Below are 25,418 nucleotides of genomic sequence, written 5' to 3'. Positions count from 1 at the left end.
GGACATTGACAACATTTAAAAGGCATTTGGACAGATACATGGGTAGGAAAGGTTTAGAAGGATATGGGCCAAATGCAGGCAAATGGAGTTAGCTTGGATAGGCTTTTTGGTCGGCATGGACCATAGAACATAGAACATTACAGCGTAGTACAGGCCCTTCGGCCCTCGATGTTGCGCCGACTAGTTTGGCCGAATAGTTTGGGCCAAAGGGCCTATCTCAGTGCTGTATATTTTATGATTCTATCATTCTATGATCAGATTCAGTCATAGAAATCATAGAAACCCTACAGTACAAAAAGAGGCCATTCGGCCCATCGAGTCTGCACCAACCACAATCCCACCCAGGCCCTGCCCCCATATCCCTACATATTTTACCCGCTAATCCCTCTAATCTACGCATCCCAGGACACTAAGGGGCAATTTTAGCACATCTTTGGACTGTGGGAGGAAACCGGAGCACCCAGAGGAAACCCACGCAGACACGAGGAGAATGTGCAAACTCCACACAGACAGTGACCCAAGCCAGGAATCGAACTCAGGTCCCTGGAGCTGTGAAGCAGCAGTGCTAACCACTGTGCTACCATGCCGCCCCAAGTCCTGGAGAGACCTGCCAAATAACAACAGCCTGTACAGTTCCATTTCTTTCATTTAAACTGGATGTACAGACTCCTGTTTCAAAGGAACTCAGTTACATCTGATCGCACAGTGATGCTCCTAGTGAGGGTAATGCCTGCTCTGTTAATGTCACTGTTTGACACTAATTTGAAGCTAATTGCCTCATATTGATGTAAATGTTGAACAAAGACTGTCGGATTTTATTTAGATCACAATGGCAGAATCAGTTAGATTGTTAAAACTGGTTTCCATACGGCTACAGCCCTATGAACATGGAGGGTGGGTAATGGTGATGGGATTTCTCTCCATTTCTCCTAGAATCCCTACAGTGCAGAAGGAGGCCATTCAGTCCATCGAGTCTGCACCGACCACAATCCCACCTAGGCCCTATCCCCATGACCCCATGCATTTACCTTAGCTAACCCCCTGGCACTAAGGGGTAATTTAGCATGGTCAATCCACCTAACCCGCACATCTTTGGACTGTGGGAGGAAACCGGAGCACCTGGAGGAAACGCACGCAGACACAGGAAGAATGTGCAAACTCGGCACAGACAGTGACCCAAGCCGGAAATTGAACCCGGGTCCTTGGCGCTGTGAGGCAGCAGTGCTAACCATTGTGCCACCATGCCGTCCTTTTCATTATAAACAAAGGCTCGAATGTCCCAATTATTTTGAATTACTTTGAGATCATCAGTGTGCTGGATATCATTGATCAAAATCCATTGATTCTGCCTTGGGGCCAGAGGCAGGACAGCCAAGCAGTGATGTTGCGATCCTTAGCTGGAGCAGAATTAAATTCTTACTGGGCTAGATATGTTGCTGGAGCCGAGATCTTTCAACAAGTTATTGCCAAGAAAATGGCCAGGAAAGATGAACCAATTTCTGTAAGCTCTAATTTATAGCAGGAAAGTGGCACAGTGGCACAGTGGTTAGCACTGCTGTAGCACAGCGCCAGGGATACGGGCTCAATACCCAGCTTAGGTGACTGTGTGGGGTCTGCATGTTCACCCCGTGTCTACGCAGGTTTCCCCCAGGTGCTCCAGTTTCCTCCCACAGTCCGAAAGACGTGCATTGGCCATGCTAAATTCTCCCTCAGTGTACCCAAACAGGCGCCGGAGTGTGGCGATTGAGCGATTTTCACAGTAACCTCATTGCAATGTTAATGTAACCCTACTTGTGACACTAAACTAAACTAAAAGCCTGCCTGGGATTTTAGGCAGCATCTATCAAACACTCCTAACTTTTGCCCAACCTCTAGAATATCTCAAACAATGCAAATGATGTTAGGTAGCTGAATGTAGTTACATAACAGTGCCTCAGCACCAAACTCAGACTGACAGAGCTGGTTAATCAGAGACTCCAAGAAGGGACCTGACTATGGGACTGATTAACCATCAGAGATCAGGCTCCAGGAACCTGTCTACCCATGAGGAACAACATGGAAGATTTACTTGTGACAACAAATACAACTATTCCATCCTCATGTGCAGCAGTATTAACTGAGGCCATACTACCCTTCGCAAATTAAAAGATAACCAAGTTGAGACAATCCTTCCAATATGAGAAACCCTCCATTGAATCTACCAGTTCATCACATTCCCAGTGTTTACACTCCCTTTGCAAAGTAAACTTGTTTACATCTTCTATTTATCACATTCAGTCACACAGATATCAGCCAGGCATCCATTTCCTTAACTAAAACTGGTCGTGCAACCTCCTGCTTCCAGCTTATATAGTTTGCCAACCTATTGTGATGATTTATCTCACTGTAACTTGCCCTGCGGTGTCACGGTTTGGCCCCTCAGTGATCATGATGCCTTGATCATGATGCAAATGTGTTTGGCAAACAACCTTGGGCTTCATTTAAGGGACTGCCTATTGCATCATTTATAAATAATTATGCGTGTCGGGGAGATGGTGGCATTGTGATATTGTCACTGGACTTGTAATCTAGAGACCCAGGGCAAGGTCTGGGGGCCCGCGTTTGAACCCCACCACAGCAGATCGTGAAACATGAATTCAATAAACCATTTTAAACCATTGCCAATTGTCATAAAAACCCATCTGGTTCAGTAACGTCCTTTGGGAAGGAAATCTGCTGTCTTTACCTAGTCTGGCCTACATGTGACTCCAGAGCCACAGCAATGTGGTTGACTCTCAACTGTCCTCTGAAAATGGAGGGCATTTAGGTCCAGGCAATAAATGTTGGCCCAGCCAGCGACGCCTACATCCCATAAATGAATTTTTAAAAAATTGGTGAAACCTCATTCATCTGTCCAGAAAGAAACTAGCACCCCTAAACCCCTCACTGCTATGCCTCAGTGTTTTTCAGTACACATCTCCACCATCTGTTGGACATTGTTTTCAGTGTGAAATAGTGTCATATTGTGTGAAAATAGACAAATACACTGTAGAGTAATCACACTGGTCTGTTTAACTCCCACACAGGTAAGTTGCACTTCCATGCACAACTGAGCGGAGTTATTAGTTTCAGTAGATAAACCCGTCGCTGGGGGTAAATATCTATCTGGAACTTTAGACTGTATCTATCAAACATTGATTATTAGAGTCCAAACTCCAGGGTATCTCAAACAATGCCAATCTTGTTAAATAGCTGAATGGAGTTACAGAACAGAACACTAAACTCGCGGACTGGCAAGTCAGTTTGCCTCCACATGGTTATCTTCTATTGTGGTTGGTGAAGGTTATTAGTGACTCAGTTAATATTGCTGCACCTTAGAATAGTTGTATTTGTTGTCATGAGTACATCTTCCATGTCATTCCTTGTAGGTAGTCAGTTGCCTGGAGCCTGTTTCCTGATCGTTAATCACCCACAGTCTTGGGTCTTTCCTTGGAGTCTTTGACTGACTAGCAATACCAGTCTGTGACTTTTGTGCCCATGCCCTGTTCTGTAACTATATTCAGCTAAGTTTAAGTTTATTTATTAGTGTCACAAGTAGGCTTGCATTATCACTGCAATTAAGTCACTGTGAAAATCCCCTAGTCGCCACACTCCGGCACCTGTTCGGGTACACTGCGGGAGAATTTAGCATGGCCATTCCACCTAACTAGTACATTTTTCAGGCTGCGAGAGGAAACTGGAGCACCCGAAGGAAACCCACGCAGACATGGGGAGAATGTGCACAATCCACACAGTGTGACCCAAGCCAGGAATCGATCCCGGGTCCTTGGTGCTGTGAGGCAGCAGTGCTAACCACTGTGCCACCGTGCCACTCCTCTACTTAGGATCATTGGCATTGTTTAGATATCCTGGAGTTTGGCCACTTTTGATAAATGTTTGATAGATACAGTCTAAAGTCCCAGCTCCGTTAAGCTTTATTCTTTATTTCAGCTCGCAGTGTTTAAATGTCGGTCTGGGACCTTAGAGAGAATTTGTCAAACATCAATAATCATAGCTCAACCTCTGGATTATCTGAAAGAATGCCAATGATGTTAAGCAGCTGAATATTTTTACATATCAGTGCATGATCACTAAAATCCAAAAGACATGCTGGTTAGGTCCATTGGCCATGCTAAAATCTCCCTCAGTGTACCCGAACAGGCGCCAGAGTGTGGCGGCAAGGGGGTTTTCACAATAATTTCATTACAGTGTTAATGTAAGCCTACTTGTGACACTAATAAATAAACTTAAAAACTTAAAATAAGACTGGGAACACTGGTCAGCCAGAGACACCCAAGAAAGGATCTGAGAGTGGGATTGATCAGCTATCAGAGATCTGGGTCCAGGCACTTGAGTAACCATGTGGAATGACATGGAAGATATACTCATGACAACAGATACAACTATTCTATCCTACTGTGCCAGCAATATGAACTGAGCTTATAATATCCTTCACTAATTACAAGATAACCATGTTGAGACAAACTTTCCAATATCCGCAACGTTCCATCCATTCTATGGATTGATTATATTGTTCATGCTCACTTTGCAAAGTGAACCTGTTCAGATCTTCCAGCTGATTGCATTCAGTCACCAAGAGATCAGCTCGTAAAGTACATCTGTGCATTTACTTCACCTAAGCTGGGTTGTGCAGCTGCCTGCCTCAAACCTACCCGTTTGCAAACCTGTTGTGACGTTTGATCTGCTCTGTGATGTGCATTGTGAGGGTGAGAATATCTGTCATGTCACATTGTGGCTGAAGGTGCTTTGATCGTGATGAAATTGTGTTTGGCAAAGAGCTTTTTCTTCATTTAGGGCACTGCCCACAGCAACATTTACAAATAATTATGGAGCATTCATTCATCCATCCAGAAATTCTATTTCCCATCTCAGACTTTTTAGTGTACACCTCCACCATTTGCTGTTAGCCTCGTACCACTAGGCAAATACACTAGCTGGTAATCATGCTCATCTCTTTCAGTCTCAAATGATAAGCTGCATTTCTACTTGCACTTGAGCAGAATTACTGGTTTCCAGTAGGCAGGTAGCTGAGGATAAATGTCTGTCTGGGACTATGGACTGTATCTAACAAACATTGATCATTTTAGCCCAATATCTCAAACAATGCTAGCGATATTAAATAGCTGAATGTAATTACAGAACAGTGCCTTAAAGATTGGCAGCACTGGGCAATCATGATTCCAAAAAAAGATCCAAGAATGGAGGTATTTAATGATCAAAAGCCAGGATTCAAGAAAGTACGAGCACAAGGAATAATGTGGAAGACTTACTCATGACAATTACATAGGAACATAGAAATTAGGAGCAGAAGGAGGCAAATTCAGCCCTTCAAGCCTGCTCCACCATTCAATCAGATCATGGCTGATCTCTCCCTGGTCTCAAATTCACCTCCCCACCTGTTCCCCATATCCCCTTATCTCTTTGATTAGAAATATATCTATCTCTATATATCTAATAAATACAACGATTCCATCCAAATGTTCAGCAATATTAACTAAAGTTTTAATATCCTTCACCAATTACAACAGATGCAAATTTTTCAATTGCGTGTAATCTTCCATGGAATCCATCAATTGATGGTGATGCCCCAGCTCTCACTGCATTCACAAAGGAAACTGGTTTAAATCATCGAGCCAATTACATACACTCTTCAAGAGATCAACCAGTTTTCAGTGCAAATCCATTTTTTCCACCTAAAATGATTGTGCAGCCTCCTGTATTCAATTTCACACATTGCAAATCTATTGCGGTATTTGATGTCAGTGATGAGCAGTGTGAGTTTGAAATTTGCTCTGTGCTATCACAATTTGACTCAGCCAGTTAGAGGGGCCACACCTCGATAAAATTGTGTTTGATAAATCTTCTTGGGCTTAACATAGATCACAATGATTTACTGCACTAGAATGTACATGTGATCAAATCCCAGAGAACAGGGTGTATGGGTGATGGGATTCTTTATCTCCTACCAATGTTGTTAACTAGTTGCATGCATTGCAACAATATGTACTCACAGCAACTTCAACTAATCCACCCTACCCTGCATCAACTCAGTGGGTCTCCAGATCACATTTCTTGTTATTAACCTCACAAATTACGACACAAGGTTTCAACATCCGCAGCCTCCTGTCTAATTTACCTGTTGTTGACATTGGCATTGGTCATGCTCCCTTCACAAAGTAACTTCCTGAGCTCTTCTAACTGATCAGATTCATTCCTAGAGCGATCAGAGAAATAATAGTCTGTACACTTCCATTTCTTTCATTTAAACTGGAAGTGATCGGTGCAGAAATGGCGGCTGCAGCCACTCGGCGATTCCTGCTGACTTCCCAGAGTGCAGTGTTGAAGCGACTGTGGCATCCTGGTTGTGCCGGGTACTCGGGCCCGGGCAGTTCCCAGAGCGGAAGGCGAGGAGAGGACGGGCTGTTTCTCTGCGACGGAGTCACTGCTACCAGCAGTGGGATGTGGGGCCAACATTCACTGAGCACAGCCGCCCAGCTACAGAGTTCAAAAGATAAAGTAACAGTCAATTTTGTTAACCGTGATGGAGAGATGCTTACAGCAGAGGGAAACTTAGGCGATTCTCTCTTAGATGTTGTCGTTGAAAATAACTTGGATATTGATGGCTTTGGTGCATGTGAAGGAATGTTGGCCTGCTCCACATGTCATCTAATCTTTGAAGAACCTGTCTACAAGCAACTGGATGGCATTACTGTTGAAGAAATTGATCTGCTGGACTTGGCCTATGGTCCAACTGAGACATCTCGTTTGGGTTGCCAGATCTGCCTTAAGAAGTGGATGGACGGGATGACTGTGGAAGTACCAAATAGTGTTACTGATGCTAGACAAGCCAAGGACTTTGACTCGGACTCATGAAGTAACCAATCTAAATTACAAAATCCACATGGCTAAAGACAAAGTTCAATTGTCTTTAATAATTAAAGTATGATTCATTGTTTTAAAAAATAAAATTTTCAGTATATTACAAAAAAATGGTCGTGCAGCCTTCTGCCTCATATGTACAATGGTTACAAACCCACGCTTAATCTCACTGTGATGTTCATTGTGGAGGGTGAGGCTTCTTCTGTGATGTCACGGTGTGACTCAACCAGCTAAGTGTCTCACCTTGATGACAGTGTTAGACAGACAGCCTCGGGTTACATTTAGATCACAATGACAGGATGAGTTAGATTGTTAAAAACTGGTTCCCATGTGGTTCCAGCCCAGTGAACAATGGTGATCTGATTGTTTACCTTCTCCATTTCTCCCTTTCCTGGTGGAGGACTTTTCCAATGTCTCAGCTATTTTGAAGGAGTGTTTGTGCTTTTTAGGATTGGAGCAGCCGGACACTCCAGCAGTGCCAGACACCATTGGTGAGGATCCACCAATACTGGCTCAGTGGCAGAGACAGTAGAACCAAGCAGAGCAGTTGGGAACCTCAGTTGGAGCAGAATCAAATTCTTGTTCGGCTATACTAATTGTTGTTGAAGATTTATTTAAATAAGTCAATGTCAAGAGAATGACCAAGGAAGATGAACCAGTTTCATTTTCACAGTAACTTCATTGCAGTGATAATGTAAGCCTATTTGTGACACTAATAAATAAACTTAAATTAATTTAGGTAACATGGCTTAAATGTCTGTCTGTGGTTTTGGGTGTGCCTATTAAACATTAATAATTTTAGCCCAACCTCAAGAACATCTCAAACAATGATGTTAAGTAGCTGAATGTAGTTACATAACAACGCCTAGGCATCAAACTCACAGACTGGCAGAGCTGGTTAATCAGAGACTCCAAGAAGGAACCTGACTATGGGACTGGTTAACTATCAGAGATCAGGCTCCAGGAACCTGACTACCCATGTGGAATGACGTGGAAGATTTACTCGTGACAATAATTGCATCCTAATGCGCAGCAGTATTAACTGAGTTTATAATGTGCTTCACAAATCACATGATTACAATGTTGAGACAAGCCTCCCATTATCAGCAACTTTCCATTGAGTCTATGGGTTGATGATATTGTTCACACTCCCTTCTCAAAGTGAACTTGTTCAGATCTTCCAGCTTATCACATTGGGCCCGATTTTACCATTTTCATTCTAAGTGCCGAATCTGGGCGTAGTACAGATCCAACTTAGAAATCTGTTTTCAGGCGCCCCCATACGCTCTCCGCCATCTCCAGTCCCAGTCGTGCTGTGGGCGGGGCTTAGCGTGGCTGAAACAATCGGAGCTCTGAACTGCGCATGCACAGTTAGAACAAAATTGGAAAAAGTGCGCCCGTGTCAGATTGCTCCCGAGCCACAGAAAGTGGAGAAAGTGGCCCGGGAGCGAAAAGCGGGAGCAGGGGTGTATCTTGTGGGGGGGGGAGGGGGGCAGAAGGAGGGAGGCGGGTAAGATGTATCTTGGGGGGGGGGGAGATGGATCTCTGGGGGGGACAGATGGATCTCTGGTGGGGGGGCAGGGGGGTCCGCTGCCACTCTGCGGGCGATCGGTGGGGGGGAGGGGGGCATGGGTTGCGATCGGTCTGGGTAGTGGGGGGTAGATAAGGGGGGCAGTGATGTGTGTGGGTAGTGGGGATGGTGGATAAGGGGGGCAGTGATGTGTATGGGTAGTGGGGGGGTGGATAAGGGACACACACAGAGATCACAGCCCCACCTATCCACCCGCCACTACACAGACCGATCGCCACCCCAGCCTCCCTTCCCCCCCACACTGATCACCCGCAGAGTGGCAGTGGACCCCCCTGCCCACCTACCAGAGATCCATCTGCCCACCCACCAGAGATCCATCTGCCCCCCCCACCAGAGATCCATCTGCCCCCCCACCAGAGATCCATCTGCCCCCCCCCCCACCAGAGATCCATCTGCCCCCCCGAGATACATCTTACCCGCCTCCCTCCTCCCCCCCCAAGACAACGATCTGGCCTCACTCCGCCCCCCCTCCGACAACGAACTTGCCTCACTCCCCTCCCCCCCCCCAGAATGGCCTGGCCTCACTCCCCCTCCCCTCCAAAAGAACATCTGACCCGCCTCCTCCCCCCCACCACCAGGCAACGATCGCCCCGCCCCCTCACCACCAGGCAATGATCAGCCCTCCCCCCCCCCCCCCCCACCAGAGGTACATCTGACCTGCCTCCCCCTCCTCCCCGCCCCCCCCAACCAGACAACGATCTGATCTCACTCCTCTCCTCCCCCCTCCAACTAGAGAACGATCTGACTTGCCTCCACCCCCACTCCACCACTGATCTGAGTCAGAGAGCCGTTGGAAACACTGAACATGCTCTTCAGAGGCTGGAGCGTCCGACTCAGACTTTTATTCAGCAGGTCCCTAAAAGCACGGTTCTGGATTGGTAAACGCGGTGGTAAAGGGGGAAATGCTGATAGAGTTGGGCGGGCAGTTCATTAATTCAATTTAAATGCATGCAAATGCATTTAAATCGTCGTTGCGCCCGATTTGGGCGCGGAACGGATCCCCGCCATTCGCGGGTCTCAGTAAAGTGGCGATCTGCGCGGACGCGGGTGCAGATCGCGATAAAGGCCTCACACCCGACTTTACCGCGATTTCGCGCCCGAAAACAGGCTCAAATTGTTGGTAAAATCGGGCCCATTCAGTCACAGAGAGATCAGCCAGTAAAGTACATCTGTGCAGCTGCATTTCCTTCACCTAAGCTGGGTTGTGCAGCCGCCTGCCTCAACCTAAACCTGTTTGCAAACCTATTGTGATGCTTGATCCTCCTATACTTAATCTTCACAAGTAAGCTGCATTTCCACTTGCACATGAACAGAATAATTGGCTTACAGTAGACACCAGTGTAGCTGAGAGTAAGTGTCTGACAGGGAGTTTAGAGTGCATCTACAAAACATTGATCATTTTAGCCCAACCTCCAGAATATCCCAAACAATGACAATGATTTTAAGCAGCTGAATGTAGTCACATAACAGTGCCTGAACACTAAACTCAGACTCACAGCATTGGTCAGACAGGGACCCCAAGAAAGGGCCTGACTATGGGACTGATCAACCATCAGAGATTATTTAGCGGGGAGGTGCCAAGAGCAACATTTAGAAACAATTATGGAGGATGACGGCTGTTTGCTGAAACCTTACTCATCAATCCAGAAAGACTCATTACTGCATCTCAGTATACACCTTCACCATCTGTTGAATATTGGTTTCATTGGGTAATGGAGCGAAATAGTGCTGTTGGAACCTTAGTTGAAGCAGAATCAACTTCTTGTTAGGCTACATATGTTGTTGGATCTGAGACCTCTCATCAAGCCATTGCCAAGTGGATGGTCAAAGAAGATGAACTTGTATCGTTAAGCTCTACTCTATAATTCAGATAGCAGGAGTTAAATGTCGGCCTGGGAATGTTTTAGTGTCTCTGGCAAATATTAATAATTTTTGGACAACCTTTAGAATATCTTAAGCATGCCAATATTAAGTAACTTAATTTAGGCCAGAATTCTCTGGGATTCTCCAGTCCTGCTGCAGTGAATGGAGAATTGGCTGAGTGCCAAATTCTCCATTCTTGCTGATGGTAGTGGTGGGGTGAACAAGATTGAAGAATTCTGGCTGTAGTTCCATAACAGCACACGAGCAATAAACTCACTAGCACAGCTGGTCAGTCAGAGACTCCCAAGAAGGGGCCTGATTATGGGACTGATTAACCATCTGAGATCAGGCCCCAGGCATCCAACGACACATGAGGAATGTGATGGAAGATTTACTCGTGACAACAAATACAACTATTCCATCCTAATGTGCAGCAGTATTAACTGAGCTTAGAATGTCTTTTCACAAATTACAAAATAACCATGTTGAGACAAACCTTCCAACATCAGCAACACTCCATTGAATCTATGGGGTGATAATGTTCACAATCCCTTCACAAAGTAAATTTGTTCAGATTTTCCAGCTTATTACACTGTCACAGAGAGATCAGCCAGTAAGTATGTCGTTGCAGCTTCATTTCCTTCACTGAAACTGGGTTGTGCAGTCTCCTGTCTCTATCCTGATGTTTGACCCCCCACTGTGATGTGCATTATGAGGGTGAGACTTACTCTGTGATGTCACCGTTTCATAGAACATAGAAAAGCTACAGCACAAACAGGCCCTTCGGCCCACAAGTTGCACCGAACAACTTCCTTACCTTCTAGGCTCATCTATAACCCTCTATCTTACTAACCTCCATGAACCTATCCAAAAGTCTCTTAAAAGACTCAATCGAATCCGCTTCCACCACCACAACCGGCAGCCGATTCCACGCACCCACCACCCTCTGAGTGAAAAACTTACCCCTAACATCTCCTCTATACCTACTCCCCAGCACCCTAAACCTGTGGCCTCTCATGACAACTATTTCAGCCCTGGGTAAAAGCCTCTGAGAATCCACTCTATCAATACCTCTCGACATCTTATACACCTCTATCAGGTCACCTCTCATCCTTCGCTTCTCCAAGGAGAATAGACCTAGCACCCTAAACCTGTGGCCTCTCATGACAACTATTTCAGCCCTGGGTAAAAGCCTCTGAGAATCCACTCTATCAATACCTCTCGACATCTTATACACCTCTATCAGGTCACCTCTCATCCTTCGCTTCTCCAAGGAGAATAGACCTAGCTCTCTCAACCTATCTTCATAAGGCATATCACTTAATCCCAGCAACATCCTCGTAAATCTCCTCTGCACCCGTTCTATGGCTTCCACATCCTTTCTGTAATGAGGCGACCAGAACTGGACACAGTACTCCAGGTGGGGTCTGACCAGGGTCCTATACAGCTGCAGCATGATCTCCCGATTTCTAAACTCAATTCCTCTATTGATGAAGGCCAGTAATCCATACGCCTTCTTAATCACAGCCTCTACCTGCGATGCTGCTTTGAGCGTCCTATGAACCCGGACCCCAAGATCCCTCTGTTCTTCCACACTGCCAAGCGTCTTAGCCGTAATATTGTATTCTTCCATCCTATTCGACCTGCCAAAATGAACCACCACACACTTATCTGGGTTGAAGTCCATCTGCCACTTCTCTGCCCAGTCTTGCATCTTATCTATGTCTCGTTGGAACTGCTGACATCCCTCTACACTATCCACGACACCTCCAACCTTTGTGTCATCAGCAAACCTGCCAACCCATCCTTCCACTTCCTCATGCAGGTCATTTATAAAAATCACAAAGAGCAAGGGTCTCAGAACAGATCCCTGGGGCACCCCACTGGTGACCGACCCCCACACTGAAAAAGACCCATCTACAACCACTCTTTGCCTTCTGTGGGCAAGCCAGTTCTGAATCCACAAAGCAACGTCCCCTTGTATCCCATGCCCCTTCACTTTCTCCATAAGCCTTGCATGGGGCACTGAATGGTTTCACCATTCAGTTCAAGGTGGCTTGATCATGATGAAGTTGTCTTTAGCATGAATGGAGGGGATGGCTTAGTGGTATTATTGCTAGACTATAAACCCAGCAACTCAGCTAATATTTTGGGTACCCGGGTTCGAATCCCGCCACGGCAAATGGTGGAACTTGAATTCAAGAAAATATATCTGGAATTAAGAATCTACAGATGATCATGAAAGCATTGTGGATTGTCAGAAAAACCCATCTCGTTCACTCTCTATCCTTTTCCACATTCTGCATTCTCTTTTCCTTCTCTATGTACGGTATGCTTTGTCAGTATAGCGCAAGAAACAATACTTTTCACTGTATACTAATAGATGTGACAATAATAAATCAAATCAAATAATATCCTTTAGAGAAGGAAATCTGCCGTCCTTACCTGGTCTGGTCTACTCCAGAGCCACAGCAATGTGGTCAACTTTCAACTGAGGATCAAACATCACAATAGCTTCAGTAACTAGGGTTGGGCAATAAATACTGGTAAGCCAGCGATGCCCATGTTCCACAAATGAATAAAAAAAAGTCTTGGATTTTATTTAAGGAACTACTTCTACGGCAACATTTATCCATCCTGAAGTCCTACAGTCCCCTGAAAGCTGTCATTGCTATATCTCAGTGTTTCCCAGTACACAGCTCCACTGGATGCCTAAAAATGGTACTAGTCTGCTTAAGTTGCATACAACTAAGCTGCATTTCCACTTGCATATGAGCAATTATTGGTTTACAATAGATGCCTGGGTAGCTGAGATAAATGTCTGCCTTGTACCTTAGAAAATATCTAGCTAACATTGATCATTTTAGCCCATCTGCTAGAATATACCCAACAATGCAAATTACATTCAGTTGCTGAATGTAGTTGCAGAACAGTACATGTGCAGCAAACTCACAGACTGGCAGAGCTGGTCAGTCAGGGACTTCAAGAAGAGTGCAACTGATTAACCATCAGAGATCAGGCTCCAGGCACCTGACTACTCATGAGGATTGAGATGGAAGATTTACTCATGACAAAAAAATACTCCTACTGTGCAGCTGTATGAACAGAATTTGTAATATCCTTCACAAGACAATCATGTTGAGACAAACCTACCAATCTCAGCAGCCTTCCATCGAATCTACTGGTTGCTGATGTTACCATTTTTCACACTCCCTTGGCAAAGTAAACTTGTTCAGATCTTCATTCAGTCACTGAGAGATCAGCCAGTAAATATATCTGTGCAGCTCCAATTTATTCATTGAAACTGGTTGTGCATTCTCCTGTCTCAAACTTACCTGGTTTGCAAAGCTGTTGCAATAGCTGATCTCACTGTGATGTGCATTATGAGGGTGAGATTTGCTGTATAATTTGACAATCTGACAGCCCATTAGAGCGTTGAACTTTGATGAAATTGTGTTTGATAAACATCCTTGGGCTTCATTTGGGGGACAATGACTCACTGCGCCAGAATGTACATGTGATCACATCCCAGAGGTAGTTTGGGCAATGGGCCGCAATGTGCAGCCACACAAAATGAGTTTGTAATGTCCTTCACAAATTACAAGATAACCGGGTTGACACAACCCTCCCAATTTCAGCAACCCTCCATTGAATCTACCGGTTCATGAAGTTACCATTGTTCACACTCCTTTCAAAAAGTATATTTGTTCAGATCTACTCACTGTTCACATTCAGTCACGGAGAGATCAGACAGTATATACCTATATATCTCTGCAGGTGCATTTCCTTTATTGAAACTGGGTGCAGCCTCCTGTCTCAAACTTAACCAGTTTGCAAAACTATTGTGACCTTTGATCCCCACTGTGACTTGCTCCATGATGTCACAGTCTGGCCCAGCAGCTGAAGGTGCCATACTGGTGATGAAATTGTCTTTGGCAAACAGCCTGCCACTTCATTTAAGGGACTGCCTGCAGCAACATTTAGAAATAATTATGGAGCATGAAGGCAGTTTGTTAAAACTCCATTCCTCAATCCAATAAGGCTACAGTTCCCCCAAATCCCTCATTGCTACTTTTGTATTTTTCAGTACACACCTGCACCAACTGCTGTATATTGTTCTCAGTGTGGAAATAGACAAATACATTGTCTAGTAATCATGCTAGTTAGTTTCATGCAAATAACCTGCATTTCCACATGCACATGAGCAGAAATATTGGTTTATAGTAGATATGCAGGTTGCTGAGGGTAAATGTCTATCTGGGACTATAGACTGTATCTAACAAACATTGATCATTATAGCACAAACTCTAGAATATCTCAAACAATGCCAATTATGTTAAGCACTGAGTGTCATTACACAACAGGATATGAGCACCAAACTCACAGACTGGCAGAGCTTCTCAGTCAGAGACTCCAAGAAGGGACTGATTAACTATCAGAGAGATCAGGCTCCAGGTACCTGCCTGCCCATTAGGAATGACATGGATTTACAGCTGTTCCATCCGAGGGAATTTTGACAGTAACTTCATTGCAGTGTTAACGTAAGCCTACTTGTGACACCAATAAATAAACTTTAAAACTGAATCTATGGGTTGATGATGTCTTTTCACAAAGTAAACTTTTCAGATCTTTGAGCTGAACATATCCAATCACAGGGAAATCAGCCAGTAAACACGTCTGTGCAGCTCCAATTCTTTTGCTTAAACTGATTAATGTCATCTCCTGCCTCAAACAAGCCCAGTTTGTCAAGTTAGTGTGATGTTTGATCTCACTGCGACTCGCTTTGCGATGTCACAATTTAGCCCCTCAGTTAAAGGTACCTTGATCATGATGAAATTGTGTTTGGTAAAGATGCTTGGATGTCATTCAGTGTAAGGCCAGTAGCAACATCTAGAAATAATTATAGAGCTTGAAGGCAGTTTGATGAAACTTCATTCATCGATCCAGAAGGACTATAGCACCCCACACCCTTCGTTGCTGCATCTCAGTGTTTTTCAGTACACACCTGCACTACCTGTTGGGCTGTGTTTTCTTGTGTTCATTGACAAATTCACTGGCTAGTAATCGTACTCCTCTGGCTAAGTCTCACACACACATAAACTGTGTTTCCACATGTTCATGAGCAGAATTATTGGTTTGCAGCAGCTATGGAGTAAATGTCTACCTGGGACTTTAGAGTGTTTCTAACAAACGTTGATCATTATAGCTAAACTCCAGGATATCTCAAATAATGCCAATTATGTTAATTACTGAATATAGTTAAACAGGACATGAGTACCAAACTCACAGACTGCAGAGATGGTCAGCCAGAGACTCCAAGAAGGGATCTGACTTTGGGACTGATTAACCATCAGAGTTCAGGTAGCTGACTACCCATGAGGAATGACATGGAAGATTTATTCATGACAACAAATACAGCTATTCCATCCTAATGTGCAGCAGCAGTAAGTGAATTCCATAGAATCAGGGAATCATAGTATCCCTACAGTGCAGAAGGAGGCCATTCGGCCCATCGAGCCTGCACCAACAACAATCCCACCCTATCCCATAATCCAATGTATTTACCCTGCTAGTCCCCTCTGGCACTAAGGGGCAATTTAGCATGGCCAATCAACCTAACCTGCACATCTTTAGAGTGTGGGAGGAAACCGGAGCACCCGGAGGAAACCCACGCAGACACGGGGAGAACGTGCACACTCCACACAGACAGTGAACTGAGGCCGGAATCGAACCTTGGGTCCCGGGCGCTGTGAGGCAGCGGTGCTAACTACTGTTCCACTGTGCCGCCCTTAATTTATAATGTCTTTCGCAAATTACAAGATAATTATGTTGAGACAAACCTTCCAAGATCCACAACTTCTCTTTGAGTTTATGGGTTGATGATATGGTTCACGTTCCATTCGCAAAGTGAACTTGTTCAGACCTTCCAGCTGAACACATTCAGCCACCAAGAAATGAGCCAGTAAGTATCCCTGTGCAGCACCATTCCATTAACTTGAATGAGTTGTGCAGCCTCTTGCCTCAGTTTGCAAACCTGTGTTTGATCTCACTGTGATGCTCATTGTGAAGGTGAGATATGCTCTGTGATGTCACAGTTTGACCATTCATTTAAAGTTGGCTTGATTGCAATGAAATTATGGATGGCAAACGAGCTTTGACTTCATTGCCCACAGAAACATTTATCCATCCACAAATTTAACAGTTCCCCCAAACCCCTCATTGCTAAATCTCAGTGTTTCCCAGTACAACTCTCCACCATCAGCTGGATATTGGTCAGTGTGGTAACAGGCAAATACGAGGCCGGTCTGCCGCACACAAGTAAGCTGCATTTCCATCTATACATGAGCAGAATTACTGCTTCACAGCAGAAATGCGCATAGCTAGGAGTAAATATTTGCCTGGGGCTTTTGAATGAATCTATCTTATGTTATTAGGTTGATCTTTCTCCACACCTTAGCTATGATTGTCACACTAGATTCTGCACCCTTTCCTTTTCTTCTCCCCTATGTTCTCTATGAACAGTATGTTTGATCTGTGTAGCGCACAAAAAGCAATACTTTTCACTGTATCTCAATACAAGTGACAATAATAACTCAAATCAAAGCAAATTAAACTGTGTCTGGCAAACATTGGTCATTATAATCCAGCCTCCGAAGTATCTTAATCAATGCCAATGATGTAAAGTAGCTGAATGTAGTTACAGAACAGTGCCTGAGTACCACACTCAGACTGGCAGAACTGATCAGTCAGGAGAAACATAAGAGTGGGGTTGATTAATGACCAGAAACCAGGTTCCATTTGATATGATTTGATTTATTGTCACATGTATTAACATAGAGTGAAAAGTATTGTTCCTTGCGAGCTATACAGACAAAGCATACCGTTCATAGAGAAAGAAACGAGAGAGTGCAGAATGTTGTGTTACAGTCATAGCTAGGGTGTAGAGAAAGGTCAACTTAATGCAAGGTAAGTCCATTCAAAAGTCTGACAACAGCAGGGAAAAAGTTGTTCTTGAGTCGGTTGGTACATTACCTCAGACTTCTGTATCTTTTTCCCGACAGAGGAAGGTGGAAGAGAGAATGTCCTAAGTGCTTGGGGTTCTTAATTATGCTGGCTGTTTTGCCGAGGCAGCGGCAAGTGTAGACAGCGAGGCTGGTTTGCGTGATGGATTGGGCTGCATTCACGACCTTTTGTAGTTTCTTGCAGTCTTGGACAGAGCAGGAGCCATACCGAGCTGTGATACAACCAGAAAGAATGCTTTCTATGGTGCATCTGTAAAAGTTGGTGAGAGTCGTAGCGGACATGCCAAATTTCCATAGTCTTCTGAAAAAGTAGAAGCGTTGGTGGGCTTTCTCAACTATAGTGTCAGCATGGGGGGACCAGGACAGGTTGTTGGTGATCTGGACACCTATAAACTTGAAGTTCTCGACCCTTTCTATCTCGTCTCCATTGATGTAGACAGGGGTATGTTCTCCTTTACGCTTCCTGAAGTCGATGACAGTCTCCTTCATTTTGTTGACATTGAGGGAGAGATTATTGTCACCGCACCAGTTCACCAGATTCTCTATCTCATTCCTGTACTCTGTCTCATCATTGTTTGAGATCTGTCCCACTACGGTGGTGTCATCAGCAAACTTGAAAATCGAATTGGAGGAGAATTTGGCCACACAGTCATAGGTGTATAAGGAGTATAGAAGGGGGCTGAGAACACAGCCTTGTGGGGCACCGGTGTTGAGGATGATTGTGAAGGAGATGTTGTTGCCTATCCTTACAGATTGTGGTCTGTGAGTTAGGACGTTCAACATCCAGATGCAGAGGGAGGAGCCGAGGCCCAAGCCACGGAGTTTGGAGATGAGTTTCATGGGAATAATGGTGTTGAAGGCTGAGTTGTAGTCAATAAATAGGAGTCTGACATAGGTGCCTTTGTTATCTAGGTGTTCCACCAGGGTTGAGTGCAGGGCCAGGGAGATGGCGTCTGCTGTGGACCTGTTGCGGCGGTAGACAAACTGTAGTGGATCCAGACAGTCCGGGAGGCTGGAATTGATTCATGCCTTGACTAACCTTTCGAAGCACTTCATAATGATGGATGTCAGAGCCACCGAACGAGAGTCGTTGCGGCACACTGCTTGGTTTTTCTTAGGTATCGGGATGATGGTCGTCCAGGCAACTAAATACCCACAAATTATGAGATGGAAGATTTACTTCTGACAATAGGTTGGACAATTCCGCCCTAATGTGCAGCAGAATTAACTGAGTTTGTAATATCCTTCACCAATAACAATGGAAGATAACCACATGGAGACAAACTGTTCAATATCAGCAATCTTCAATATGAATGGACAGAGATTTGTTTGAATGTTTGTAACCCTCCATTTAATCTATTGGTTTATGATGCTACCATTGTTCACGCTGCCTTCACAAAACAAACTGGTTCAGATCTTCTAGCCAATTACATTCCATACACAACAGTACATGAACACTGAACTCACAGAGCTAGTCAGTCAGAGAAACCAAGAAGGGACCTGATTATGGAACTGATTAACCATCAGAGATCAGGCTCCAGGCATATGACTACCCATGAGGAATGAGACGGAGGATTTACTCATGACAACAAATACAACTGTTCCATCCTAATGTGCAGCAGTGTTAAATGACTTTGTAATATCCTTCACAAATTACAACATTACTACACTGAAGCAAACCTTCCAATGTCAGCAACGCTCCATTGAATCTACTGGTTGATGGTGTTGCCATTTTCCTGCTCCCTTCACAAAGTAAACTTTTTCAGATCTTCCAGCTGATTGCATTCAGTCCTAGATAGATCAGCCAGTAAACACATCTGTGCAGCTGCATTTTCTTCAATGAAACTAGCTGTGCAGCCTCCTGCCTCAAACTTATCCAGTTTGCAAACCTATTGTGATGTTTGATCTCACTGTGATGTGATGTTTTGGTTGCCCAGTTAAAGGTAGCTTGATCATGGTGAAATTGTGTTTGACAAAGAGCTTTGGGCCTTCACTCAAGGCGCTGCCCATAGCAACATTTGGAAATAGTTATGGAGCATGAAGGCAGATTCGGCCGGAACTCTCTGACCTCGCCCGTGGCTTGGATTCTCTGGTCCTGCTACAGTGAATGCAAATTTGACTGAGGACCAAATTCTCCTTTCTCGCTGGCAACGTTAGTGGGTGTATGATATCAGCGAATTCCGGCCTTCATTTATCAATCCCGAAAGACAACTTTTTCCACAAATGCTTCACTGCTGCATCTCTGTGTTTCTCAATGTAGAATTCCACCAATTGTTGGATGTTGTTTTCAGTGTGGTAATAGACACATACACCGTCTACTAATGCTAGTCTGTTTAGGTCTCACACCTTTTCCAATTGCACCAGAGCAGAAATTGCACAATTGAATGAATGTAATGAAAACTTTTGTCTAACATAGACAAAGTGTTGTTATTCCCTATAATTAGGACCATTTGCTTACAGTTATTGAAAGTCATGTTATTTTATGATACGATCACATAATTGTCAAAGATTTGGGGATCGTACATGTTCTTACTTCATGAAGAAGAATTGGTGTCAATTTCTGGGTAAACACAGATTGACAATGCTCTCTTACCATGCTGCATTCTTCCATGAACCTGCCATGCACTATGCCATGCTACATTTCTCTGTATATCCTGTCATGCACTATGCCATGCTGCATTGCTCCATGAACCTGCCATGCACTATGCCATGCTGCATTGCTCCATAAACCTGCCATGCACTATGCCATGCTGCATTGATCTATATATCCTCCCATGCATCGTGCCATGCTGCATTACTCTGTCTATCCTGCCATGGACTATGCCACACTGCATTGTTCCCAGTATACTGCCATGCACTATACCATGCTGCATTGGTCCATGTATACTGCCATGCACAATGCCATGCTGCATTGGTCCATATACCCTGCCAAGCACTATGCCATGCTGCATTACTCTGCATACCATCATACCCGATAATACGCCAATCGATGCAGAAATTGCTCCTGTTTTGAAAGGGAATAATCCAGCCCCCAGTCTCAGGATTCTCACTCACCCTCAATCCCACACACAAACACTTTTTACATACCATTCACACAAGAAGTGAAGCATCCTGAAACTGGGAGTGAGCCAGACATGCACGCCCTCAACCTCTCACACTTTGATAGTCATCTTTATTAATGAATCTATTTGCAATTATCAATTTATTGCTTTGACATTGATTTATCTTTGCAAGTTGTTTCTATTCTTCATATTTCAACGTTTCTTTAAAATTCATATTTGATGTTGTGCCAAATCGTATGGCCAGAATTGTACTGCGCTGCCCGCCATGGGAATCAGAGCGGACAAGGATCAGAACATGAAAAGCTCCATTGATCTCAGGCAGGATTTTACAATTTCGGGACAAGCGAGGTCATAAAAATCCCGCCCTATCTCTCTGAAATTTGCTCATCAGCCTCTTGAATGAGAAAAAAAATGGAAATGTGGCCCCCTACGCGAAAAGGTTGGACAAACCTGGACCAATTGTATTTTGAGTACTCCAGTTAGTGGGCCTAAAACACTGTGGGCCATGCATCCCTGACCAGCCCAGACCTCACCAATCTATGAGGTGTCAAGAAGAGGCCACTGTCTTGACATGATCTAGGCAAGTGATTGCAAAACTGGGCATAGCTCAGACACCGGAGACTGCAGGGGAATGGTTCCAAAATTGCTAGGCTTCTGGCAGATATGATCTGGAAGAGCTACGGATATTCAGCCCCAACGTTCTTTTGTCCCTATTGTTTGATACTGGCTTCTTTCAATTTGGCATTGCCTTGGTGACCATCTTCCATAGTAAAATTCCACAGTTGTGAGCAGTGCTTGTAGTACAAGGGTCTGGCACTAAGTGAAACCAAATACAGTTCCACCCATACAGAAATTTAAGAAAACACATGTCCCACACTTAGGGATCAGTGTAGTGTTCGGCAGAGCCAGAGACCTGGGTTCGATTCCCGGCTTGGGTCACTGTCTGTGTGGAGTTTGCACGTTCTCCCTGTGTCTGCGCGGTTTCCTCTGGGTACTCCAGTTTCCTCCCACAGTCCAAAAATGTGCAGGTTAGGTGCATTGGCCATGCTAAATTCTCCCTCAGTGTGCCCGAACAGGCGCCGGAGTGTGGCGACTAGGGGATTTTCACAGTAACTTCATTAGAGTGTGAATGTATGTCTACTTGTGACTAATAAATAAATAAACTTTAAATAAACTTTAAGATCCATGTGTAGAAGCAAGCATGGAGTCAGCCCCTAGCTGGGTCTTTAGTGTACCTATGTCTATATTTTCTAGTAGTTCATAAATATTTACTGTTGAAATACCTAAGACTAGGAATACCTAATTTTACCTACTGAACTATGCCCAACACCTTACAACAATGCTGACAGCTTTTCACCTTAGGTTTGGAGGAGGAAAAGAAATTCCTCGAGAAGTGGAAAGGCAAGTGCGTTGGCACTCCCCTACCAGCAGTCCCGGAATTACATTACTTAACCAGTAACCAGGTTACTAGTTTTACCGTTTAATCTTCAGATGGGAGTCAGTCACCTGGTTCCTAGAATCAGAGGATAATGGCACAGAATGAGGCTATTTGATCCATTATGTGTGTGCCAGCTCTTTTGTAGGGCTATCCAAGTAGCCCAACTCCTTGCTCTTTCCTCACAGCCCTGTCATTTTTTCCTTCATTTTTTTATCCAAATCCATTTCAAAGGTTACTACTGAATCTTCTTCCAACTTCCTTTCGGACAGTATATTCCAAATCCCAAGTCATTGCATAAATCGTTTTCTTTATCTCTTCATCTTGTCTCTTGTTATTTTGCCAATCACCTGACTGCCACCTGAAACAGTGCATCCTTATTTACTCTATCAAAACCACTCATAACAAAGAACAAAGAACAAAGAACAATACAGCACAGGAACAGGCCCTTCGGCCCTCCAAGCCCGCGCCGCTCCCTGGTCCAGGATTGAATCCTGAATCCAGGATCCCCACCCAATTTTCCAGCCTATCTACATACCAATATCCTATCCACCGAGCTGTCCCTCACAGCTACGATGCTTTGTTCATTACAACCTATTAACTTACCCCCACCCCCCCATTCCAGACCATGTGATCTCCAGGGAGAGGCGAAAACCCAGAGTGAAAAACCCCAGGGCCAATATGGGGAAAAAAAAAATCTGGGAAATTCCTCTCCGACCCCCTGAGGCGATCGAAACGAGTCCAGGAGATCACAATGGCCCCGATCGGAAAATGCTTCCCAACCCTAGTCATTTCCACTTCCACGAACACCATATGAATCCCCTGCCCCCGAGACAGGTTCCCAACTATCCGCAGTCTCACTCTGTACTGGCACCAGCAAGATGATCGTAGAATGAAGCCTTGAAACGAGAAACCAGGAACAATTAGCCCGCGCCGCTCCCTGGTCCAAACTAGATCACTCTTTTGTATCCCTCCATTCCCACTCCGTTCATATAGCTGTCTAGATAAGTCTTAAACGTTCCCAGTGTGTCCGCCTCCACCACCTTGCCCGGCAACACATTCCAGGCCCCCACGACCCTCTGTGTGAAATATGTCCTTCTGATATCTGTGTTAAACCTCCCCCCCTTCACCTTGAACCTATGACCCCTCGTGAACGTCACCACCGACCCGGGGAAAAGCTTCCCACCGTTCACCCTATCTATGCCTTTCATAATTTTATACACCTCTATTAAGTCTCCCCTCATCCTCCGTCTTTCCAAGGAGAACAACCCCAGTTTCCCCAATCTCTCCTCATAACCAAGCCCCTCCATACCAGGCAACATCCTGGTAAACCTCCTCTGTACTCTCTCCAAAGCCTCCACGTCCTTCTGGTAGTGTGGCGACCAGAACTGGACGCAGTATTCCAAATGCGGCCGAACCAACGTTCTATACATCTGCAACATCAGACCCCAACTTTTATACTCTATGCCCCGTCCTATAAAGGCAAGCATGCCATATGCCTTCTTCACCACCTTCTCCACCTGTGACGTCACCTTCAAAGATCTGTGGACTTGCACACCCAGGTCCCTCTGCGTCTCTACACCCTTTATGGTTCTTCCATTTATCGTGTAGCTCCTCCCTACATTATTCCCACCAAAATGCATCACTTCGCATTTATCAGGATTGAACTCCATCTGCCATTTCCTTGCCCAAATTTCCAGCCTATCTATATCCTTCTGTAGCCTCTGACAATGTTCCTCACTATCTGCAAGTCCTGCCAGTTTTGTGTCGTCCGCAAACTTACTGATCACCCCAGTTACTCCTTCTTCCAGATCATTTATATAAATCACAAACAGCAGAGGTCCCAATACAGAGCCCTGCGGTACACCACTAGTCACAGGCCTCCAGCCGGAAAAAGACCCTTCCACTACCACCCTCTGTCTTCTATGACCAAGCCAGTTCTCCACCCATCTAGCCACCTCCCCCTTTATCCCATGGGATCCAACCTTTTTCACTAGCCTACCATGAGGGACTTTGTCAAACGCTTTACTAAAGTCCATATAGACAACATCCACGGCCCTTCCTTCGTCAACCATTTTGGTCACTTCTTCAAAAAACACCACCATAACTTTGAACACATCTGGCATTAATTGTGCCCCACACTAAAACATGACTAGCATAGTAGCATATAATAGAGACAATCTTAGCTGACTAAAATCACCGATGCATTGAACCTTTTCTCTATTGTTTCATTTCAATGATGACAGTTTCTAGTTAAAACAGTTGTCCATGTTGTTGCCTCAAACAGGTCCCTCCAGTCCTGTTTGGGTCAACAGGTTTTGTCATTTTACCAATAGAAAGAAAGGAAATGGTGTTGAGGTCAATGGGTTGCCAAGACTTTTGTGAGTGCTGTAACTCAGGAAAAATGGACTGGTGCCTGCTAGGCAAGCAGGCCAGAACTTGCTGACTTGGACAATGACCAGCGTGGAGTCTCCAAACCAAAGCTGAAAGAAAGACTAAGAGGCCTCTCTCTGCACCGAATGATTGCATTGTGAGATTGAAGCAGTGCTTCTAAAGGTTGGGCAGATACAGACCTGAGAATGTTCTGACCAACTTTGTCATCATAAGAGGAGAATTGGTGTGGCCAAAAGGACTGGAAGTTAAAATTGGGCCCTTTTCCACAGAGAGTCATAGTGTCATAGAGGTTTACAGCATGGAAACAGGTCCTTTGGCCCAACTTGTCCATGCCGCCCTTCTTTTTAAACCCTGAAGCTAGTCCCAATTGTCCACATTTGGCCCATATCCCTCTATACCCATGTAACTGTCTAAATGCTTTTTAAAAGACAACATTTACCCACCTCTACTGCTACCTCTGGCAGCTTGTTACAGACACTCACCACCCTCTGTGTGAAAAAATTGCCCCTCTGGACACTTTTGAATCTCTCCCCTCACCTTAAACCTATGCCCTCTAGTTTTAGACTCCCCTACCTTTGGGAAAAGATATTGACTATCTAGTGATCTATGCCCCTCATTATTTTATAGACCTCTATAAGATCACCCCTCAGCCTTCTATGCTCCAGAGAAAAAAGTCCCAGTCTATCCAGCCTCTCCTTATAACTCAAACCATCAAGTCCTGGTAGCATCCCAGTAAATTGTTTTTCCGCTCTTTCTAGTTTAATAATATCCTTTCTATAATAGGGTCACCAGAACTGCACACAGTATTCCAAGTGTGGCCTTACCAATGTCTTGTACAACTTCAACAAGACGTCCCAACTCTGTATTCAATGTTCTGACCGATGAAACCAAGAATGCTGAATGCCTTCTTCACCACTCTGTCCACCTGTGACTCCACTTTCAAGGAACATGTACCCCTAGATCTCTTTGTTCTGTAACCCTCCCCATCGCCCTACCATTAACTGAGTAAATCCTGCCCTGGTTCAATCTACCAAAATGCATCACCTCGCATTTATCTAAATTAAACTCCATCTGCCATTCATCAGCCCACTGGCCCAATTGATCAATATCCTGTTGCAATCTGAGATAACTTT

The 25,418-nt window shown here is 44.7% G+C and overlaps 1 pseudogene; it reads left to right on the top strand.

Moving 5' to 3' along the window:
• The first annotated feature begins 6,327 nt into the window (after positions 1 to 6,327).
• On the top strand, positions 6,328 to 6,912 carry LOC144497966 (adrenodoxin pseudogene; annotated as a pseudogene).
• Positions 6,913 to 25,418: the final 18,506 nt, after the last annotated feature.

Source organism: Mustelus asterias, chromosome 8, assembly GCF_964213995.1.
Source record: "Mustelus asterias chromosome 8, sMusAst1.hap1.1, whole genome shotgun sequence".
Classification (NCBI taxonomy): Eukaryota; Metazoa; Chordata; class Chondrichthyes; order Carcharhiniformes; family Triakidae; genus Mustelus; species Mustelus asterias.
This window is presented reverse-complemented; position numbering and strand designations above follow the sequence as displayed.